Below are 7483 nucleotides of genomic sequence, written 5' to 3' on the forward strand. Positions count from 1 at the left end.
CAGCGCATCAAGGCTGAGGTTTAAGACATCTCTCATTTGGAACTCTGCAAGTGTGCAGGCTCTACATTTCTCTCATGAAGAGAGGTGTAATGATTATAATAGTCCACTGTGATCATCACTTATAAATATTCATGAAGCCTTTCATGTAGGAGACGGCTTGTTTTCTTTTGCCTGCAACGCTCCAAAATTAGCAACATCCCTCAGGATAGAAGAGTATCTTTGTCCATTTTACAAACAGGTTCTCCTAACAGAGGAAGACAGCGAGAATCTTTTACAGCTGTGCTGCTGCAGTAGGTGGAGAAAAAAATGATAAAAACGTGTTGTGTCAATATGATACGGGAAATAAATAAAGACGTATTGTATGTGCACTTCACTTGAACTTGAGTGCAGAGGAGTCGTCACTGGAGGGAAATGAAACATCTTTGCACATTAAAGATTCATTGGAAATCTCACAAACCTTATCTCAGTTATGCTTATATACTTTCAATATGTGCAAAAGACAGTTACATTTCTGGGTCACATCATTTCAGGAGAGGGAAAAACGCTTTCAGATAAGCGTATTGCATCATTGGCTGCTCTGCCAAAACTTGTCACTAAGCGACAGATGATGTCATTTTTGGGTAGGTGTTCGTACTACAGGTCATTCATTCCTAACTATTCTCCGCTCGAACAACCACTCCGCACAATCACTCATGTCACCGGTTTGAAACCTGCAGATCACCTTATATGGACGCCGGAAGCCGACAAAGCCTTCATTAACATAAAGCTGGCTCTCCAATCCCCTCCGACGCTAGGTCTACCTGATCCTACCAAGCCTTTTACACAGGCAGTGGATGAACGCGATGGGTGTATGACCTCAGTTCTCCTTCAAGATCATGGGGGAAAACAGAGGCCTGTTGCCTATTTCTCCTCCAAGCTAGATCCTGTAGCTGCTGGCCTGCCAAAATGTCTCCGTGCAGTTGCTGCAGCTGAAAAAGCTCTCAACTCCTCACGTGACATTGTAGGTTATGCACCTTTAACACTGTTGGTTCCACATGCTGTTTCTCTCATCCTCTGTGAACATAGAACATCACACCTCTCTGCTGCACGTTATCTTAGGTATCACACATGCCTGCTAGACATGCCTAATGTAGAAGTCAAAGATGTACCACTCTGAACCCAGCATCTCTTATGCCTCTCCCAGAAGACGGTGACGAACACGACTGTGTTGCTGAGCTTCTTATTGTATGTACTCCCAGACCTGACTTAAAAGATGTACCCCTGACCAACCCTGACCTCATTTTGTATGTTGATGGGTCCGCCTCTCGCGACCCTGTGGGCACTAATCGGGTGGGTTTCTCTGTTGTTTCAGATTCTGCTGTTCTCTGTTCCGGACCGCTCCCATGCCACCTCTCAGCACAAGCAGCAGAGCTCGTAGCACTCACTGAGGCCTGCACTTTTGCAAAAGGCAAATCTGTAACTATCTACACTGAGTCACGTTATGCTTTTGGAGTAGTACATTATTTTGGCGCTATTTGGAAGTGTAGACAATTTTTAAAATCTGACGGAAAGCCAGTACTTAACCATGTCCTAGTTGCAGGCTTATTGGATGCCATTCTGCTCCCGTCTGAAGTTGCAGTATGTAAATGCTCTGCACAGACCAGCAACACTGACCCTGTCTCATTAGGAAATGTGCTAAATTGACACATGGGTTAGACCATGTGTCAAAAGGAGGGATGTTAGAGGCCATTAATAGAACTTAGTCCATTGAGGGTAAGAAACACTGTCTTGTAATCATTTGACATGTGGTCCAAATGGGTTGAAGCATCTCCGGTAAACGCACAAACAGCAAATGCTGTGGCTAAAGCTTTACTAAGGGAAATTATTCCTAGATGGGGGATACCAAGCAAGATCTCCAGCGACAATGGTTCACATTTTGCTAATAAGGCCATTGCATAGATAGGAGAATACCTTGGCATGGACATCAGAAAGCATTGTGCTTACCATCCACAGAGTGATGGTGCGGTGGAAAGAGAGAATGGTGCAATCAAAAACAAGCTAGCAAAATTCATATGCCTCTGGTTCATTGCCTGTGCCGTCATGGTGTGGGGTTGAATTGATATGGTCATGAAGGCACGGGCTCAGTCAAACTAACATCCACTAAGGAGACGACGACACCAAGAACATAAACTTTGTGCCTGATCACTGGCGAGTGATTGAAGATGGAGCCCCTCGGATAAGAATTAGCTAATGCCCACCTGGACTAGAAACATGCTAATGCAACATCAATTTGCTCTAGACATCCTGTTTGCCTCAAGGGGGGGCCTATGTCACTTTATCGGAGACTCTTGTTGCACATACATTCCAGACATATCAGAGAACATGACTCGCACCATAAAACACCATAACGCACTTCTGGCAGACATGAAGGCTGACGGCGTGGACTACGACCCTGTAGGCTGGGACTGGTGGTCCTGGCTCACATCGGGAGAGTGGGAAGGCTGACTGGCCAGAATAGTCACGCCACTCCTCACCATCATAGCCTTGCTCTTCTGCTGTACATGCTGTGTAGTTCCCCTCATGAAGAAATGTTTTTCTAGTATGATCTCCTCTGCATTTGTACAATACACCGCTCTCCCTCAAACCACTGACAATGTTACAGCCAACCCAGATTCAGCCCCCACTGATTCCGACACTGAAGAGTCGGACACCGAACTGTAAAATTGTGTGTAAAGACTGCCATTCCCTCGTTTCAGTATTCTTTTGCTTTCCACATACGGAGTCTGTCCTCCACAAAAACAGCCACTTTCCATGATATGTTTATGATGTGTTTACTTAAACCAGCGATGGAGTGTATTAATTGATGTGTTATATCAGTCTATCCTCTCATTTGTTTTATTTTCATGATTGTTCAAGTATGATCAAAAGGGCGGAATGTAGTGGCAATTTCTTATGTTACCTTATATGTTAAAGGTGACATGTCATGCTTTTCCGGTTATTACCCATCCCCTTGTGTGTTATGAAGGTTTTTATGCATGTAAACGGTGTGCAGAGTCAAACCCCTCAAAGTACACCATGTAGGGAGTGTGAAGTAAAAACTTCTTTGCAGCAATGTTGAGCGCATCATCAAATGAGGGAAACTGGATTCACCTGTCAATACACTGATATTTATTGAGAGACAGACAATTACATACGGCCGGGAGATCATCCTAGTTTCACACTGTCCTTGTGCTCCACCAAGGTAATCTCTGAACCAAAAAACACAAAACATCTAACCAACACGAGGAGAGGCGGGCTTCCAGAAAGCCCGCGTATAATCAATAGCCGATGCGAGACAATGGTCTGCTTGTCTCAAAGAGATGCTGCCAGGTCAACCCTCGGACATAGGAGAAGCGTTTGACCTGTGACCTCAACCTACAGAGAAGTCTCTGACTGACTACAAGCAGATGTTTGCAGTATCACAGACTCTAAGGAACCATAAAAGACTCTATAAACAGATCAGATGAAAATATTCTCTTACAGATTCACTCTTTTTATCAATCTATTGATAACCAATTAACATTAGTCTAAGAATATTTCAGTCAATACTTAAAATCAATAGGCGTCCTCAGAGTTGGGTGGGCTCAGATACATTCATTACATTAAAAATAGAACAGGATTGAAAAACACTTCAATCACCATGATTGAACACAGTCAATCATAATAAAAATCATCTCTCTTCAGTGCTTGGCATTTTTTGTCAAAAGGCACAATAATAAACACATGAAATACAACAATATTATAGCAAAATATATGTTTCAAAAATAAGATATTTTATCATTTATCACTCAGTTAATCTCATTCATCAAACACAAATTCTAAATCAGCTTACATCTCAAAGATTTACTTTAAGGCAATTACTTATTAAAACACAATTAGAATTTAGGATTTATAATAAATCCAATTGAGGTATAAATCAGAATCATGAGAGATCCAGCTAAGATTCCCAGTTAAGGTATAAATTCACAGTGATGAATTGATCAATCTGTAAAGTTACAGTGTCCTCAATCTTTAACATTACTTTACGTTTACTTCATTACGCTTTATTCAAGAGTAAGGCATGATATTTAATTAATTACATTACTTCAACTATCAATCATTATGTCATTTCAAAATCTGAAGGGAAAACTAAACAATTCTCAAAATGTTTAACAATCTGAAGAATCAAACATTTTATTGTATAACGACCTGATAAGGAAAAAATCAAAACATCTGTTCTTTATTCAGAGCATCAACTGTAATCAATATCAAAACATCTGTTCTTACCTGGTAATGATTAAGGATAGTAACATTGTCTGTTATAATATTAGAAATATCTTATTGTTCAATACCTTATAAATCTGAAAATATCAATTAATTAATTAGTTTAGTGTGAAAGTGTAATCTGATAAAATATATTTATCACCACTATTTAACACATATCTGTTCATTGGGAATACAAAAACAATCATTAATTGTACATCTGTAATCATCTGGTCATTCAATTCAAATGTTATCTTTGTACGAGAGCCAGAAGACATGTTTTCCTCTCTTTATGACACAGAATGTCTGGTGTGTAAAGGCATCCTGATACTGTAGATTAGCACTGAGGTGCTGATTGGCTCAAAACTCTTCTTCATCAGAGCGCCATAACTCAATTATCTGTAGATTAGCACTGAGGTGCTGATTGGCTCAAAACTCTTCTTCATCAGAGCGCCATATCTCAATCCCCCCCAATTGCTCTGCTTTTGTGGCTCAATTCAGTGAGCACTTTATGATCTCCCAGTGAAACAGAGGCTCATCTGCCTGCATTCCTTCTGCTATCTGCTTGAGAGCAGTGCACCTGCCTATGCCAAGTGGCACATCCAGATGCCCCCCGTGATGGGAGAGGTTAAGAAAACATCTGCTCCTCCAATGAAACATGAACCTTGTATGAAGCCTCTGAAGCCATCGCTCGTCCTGCGAGCGAAAATGAAGAAGCATCCCATCTCATCAGAAAGTTGAAGATTAGAATCCTCTCATCTCGAACGACCTCCTTGCCCGTGGATAAGTTGCTCTCTGCAGCCGCAGAGTGTGATCCTCTCTCTCTGACCCTTGGCCTTCAGAGCTGTCCTAGTTATTGGGTTAACACTTGATAGGGATGTTTTCCTGAGTGCAGACAACTCAAGGTAATGGATTAGCACATTATCATTCAATTACAAAAATAGGATAGGCCCCCTCAGAATGATTTGGGAGCCTTCCTGAGACATGCACATTATAAATGTAAGGTTTGTGTTAGTCATTTAACATGCAAGAATCATATACTCATCAGTCCAAAGCAGATAAATGTTATTTGAAGTTAAATGTGAGCTAGTCCCTGTGGAATAACCCTTTCTCAATGATTCTAGATGTTATATTAATTCACCATTTACCGTTTGATCAAGGATTAGTTTATCAGAAGTACATTTCCTCTTCCATAAAACATAGGTTTGAGAAATGAATGTTCCAATATGAAATCAATTGCTCAATTTCTCAATATAATTTGACTCTTCCCTCCCTTTTCTTACATATTGTCACATATGAAATAATAACTTAGGAGTCTATCTAAGCATGGTATTGTCTATATAAGCTATTAATCGAGAAAACTCAGAGTCAGTATGCAACTCGCAAATATCTCTCCTCCTTCCTATCCCTCTTTACTCACTTTCCCATCTCTTTCTCTCTTATTTCTGTTAGATATGAAGGAAAAAACATACAAGTCCATGTAAGCATCTGAGTTACCACCGTTACCAAACGGTGTGCCGCGGCACACTGGTGTGCCGTGAGGCAAATCCGGGTGTGCCGTGGGATTTTGTGACAACCATACATTATTTTTTCAATATACAACTACACAAAAATAATCAATTATTTTTTAATTTACTATATCAGTACTTTGTAGGTTTATGTACGTAATCTGCGCGACTTGCGCGTCCACATCTCCACGTGCAGTGCTGCATAAACATGGCTGAGTCAGCGATAACTATCGAGGGGTGGAGGTATGCCCATTATTTTATATCACGCAGTCTATTCTTCTTCTCTGTCTTCCGGTTGTTGCCTGTATTAAATGACAAATACACACTACCGCCATGGATTTGATATGAACGAGGCGGCAGTTAGCAGCTAGCGGCTAGCTAGTAATGATCTAGTGATATCGGTAATATTAACTCCATTTAATACAACATTTACGGTACAAGATTCAATCATACAGCCCATGTAGTATGACAATGAATTACAGCAAACATGTGCAATATATCCATTATTACAGCTCCGTGGGATGGCAGTAAGACGATATGGATCCGTTCCCATTGTGCATCCATGGGTAAAGATAAACGCAACTCACATTGGTTCCTCATACAGCATCTCTGTAAACTACGTGTATTCACTGAATTTCACTCTCTGCCTTTAACGCTCGTTGTAGCTCCAAAAGCTCCAGCCAGAGCCTGGCTCCAGCACCCTCCCTGTGAGCACAGTGTGCTCTGATTGGTCGGGACACGTAACATGAACGTGCCGGGCTGCGCGGTCCCGTGGATTAGATGCGCGTTCATAATGCAGAGGGAAATAACTCTCAGAATAACGTTATTAGCAAATGTTTTACAACTTGAGGAACGAATGTTTTTTTTTAATAAGGGCTATACAAGTGTTCATACTGGGTAGTTTATTTAGTTAAAAAAATTATCCAACGAGTTACAGACCACTCTTTCTCCATTAGGCCGCAAGGTGAACCTCGAAAAGTCCTTTAGAAAAGAAATCCCGCTCCACAGAAGTGAAACTACACAATCTTTAGTTCATAAAAAAGAACGATTCATGCTTATCCACCAAAAAAAATTTCGTCGCTAAAATTCCTGCCAATTCTTCTAGGCACGTAATTATTGGCTGAACTATTCCCTTCGAAGCGTAATAATATCTTGGTCCAAAGTCGTGCCACGGTTCATCACGTGATCGTGCTACACCAATTGGGTAGCTGCATATTGTCAACAGAAGTGAAAGATGGCGGCCGCCATGGTTTCATCGAGTAGCGGAGACGAGGAAAACGCACCAGAAAGTCTCAAAAAGTCAAAATTGTCAACACACAAACATTGTTATATGCATATTACGTCTGTGAAGCACGAAAAGGTTGATTGTTTTACCAATACAAGATGGAATACGTACAGGACAAGCTTACAACGGTCGCTCGGCTTGAAGGGAGACTCTCGGAACGTGGTGGCTGAAAACCACAAGCACTGTCTTGATTTCGAGTTCGAAGATATTCCTGAGGACGCTGGCTTCCACCACACATGCTACATAAGGTTTACCGACACAAAGGCCATGACGAAGGTGGAAAGACGGCTCGCACGTGAGGGAGATCAAGACGTTAGGGAGGACCTTGAGGTCGAGCCCATCCCATCGACGTCTCGCAGCACGTACCGAAGCCAAACAGAGAAGCTACGATCAAGGTCAGGCCTGCCAATCGCAGGCTCTGGCCCCGTCC

Source organism: Gymnodraco acuticeps, unplaced genomic scaffold (genome assembly GCF_902827175.1).
Source record: "Gymnodraco acuticeps unplaced genomic scaffold, fGymAcu1.1, whole genome shotgun sequence".
NCBI classification, from domain to species: Eukaryota; Metazoa; Chordata; class Actinopteri; order Perciformes; family Bathydraconidae; genus Gymnodraco; species Gymnodraco acuticeps.